The following is a 1,319-nucleotide window of genomic DNA, read 5'->3' on the forward strand; positions in this document are numbered from 1 at the left end:
TAAAACTGATCAAAGATCCCCTACAAAGATAGTAAAAAGTCTTATTTATACTAAACTAGTTACTAGGGTTTACAGAAATGAGTAAATGATGCAGAAATCCACTTCCGGGGCCAACTTGGTGTGTGCTTGGGCTTAGCATTGAGCTTTACACGTGTAGAGGTCTTTCTTGGAGTTGAACGCCAGTTTGTAACCTATTTCTGGCGTTTAACTCCACTTTGCAACCTGTTTCTGGCGTTTGACTCCAGAATGCAGCATGGAACTGGCGTTCAACGCCAGTTTACGTCGTCTATCCTTAATCAAAGTATGGACTATTATATATTGCTGAAAAGCCCTGGATGTCTACTTTCCAACGCAATTGAGAGCGCGCTAATTGGAGTTTTGTAGCTCCATAAAATCCACTTTGAGTGCAGGGAGGTCAGAATCCAACAGCATCTGCAGTCCTTCTTCAACCTCTGAATCTGATTTTTGCTCAAGTCCCTCAATTTCAGCCAGAAAATACCTAAAATCACAGAAAAACACAAACTCATAGTAAAGTCCAGAAATGTGAATTTTAATTAAAAATAACAAAAATATACTAAAAACTAATTAAATCATACTGAAAACTATGTAAAAACAATGCCAAAAAGCGTATAAATTATCCGCTCATCAGTAACCTTTTTTTAAGTGTTACTAAGAAAGATCTTTATAACATTTCTCATAATATTACAATAGAAGATTTATTGTAATATTTTTACTAAATATTATTAAATCTTTAAAAAAATATTAGTAAAATTCTTTAGAAATATAGAGTATATTTAACATTTGTCAAAATGTTACTAATATATATATGTAATATTTTAATATAATTTGGTAATATTTTTTAAATATTAGTAAAAGTTAAGTATGTAGTAGTAGACTGACGATGACACATTAGAGAAGATTTGACTTTTATGATTTAATTTGTTTTTTTTTATTTAGGATTATTCTATGGTAATTTTAGACAATGTTAAAGCAAATAAATCTAATTAATTTGTTTATTAGTGGTAATACCTTTTTAATAATACATGAAAAAATAAATAAATAGTTACATATCAAAATATAAAATAGTAAATAAATACTATAGCTATAAATGTTACCAAAAATTTATGGTAATATTTTTTTTTTATTGTTAACAAAGAAGATTTTCGTAACATTTTTTTAATGTTAGCAAAAACGATCAGTAGTAATATTTATTAGAGTATTATTGAAAAGACTTATTGTGATTTTTTTAAGTGTTATAAAAATATTTTTTTAGATGCTACAAAAATATATTTATTGTAATATTTTTGTAAGTATTACAA

This window comes from Arachis ipaensis, chromosome B08 (assembly GCF_000816755.2).
Source record: "Arachis ipaensis cultivar K30076 chromosome B08, Araip1.1, whole genome shotgun sequence".
Taxonomy (NCBI): Eukaryota; Viridiplantae; Streptophyta; class Magnoliopsida; order Fabales; family Fabaceae; genus Arachis; species Arachis ipaensis.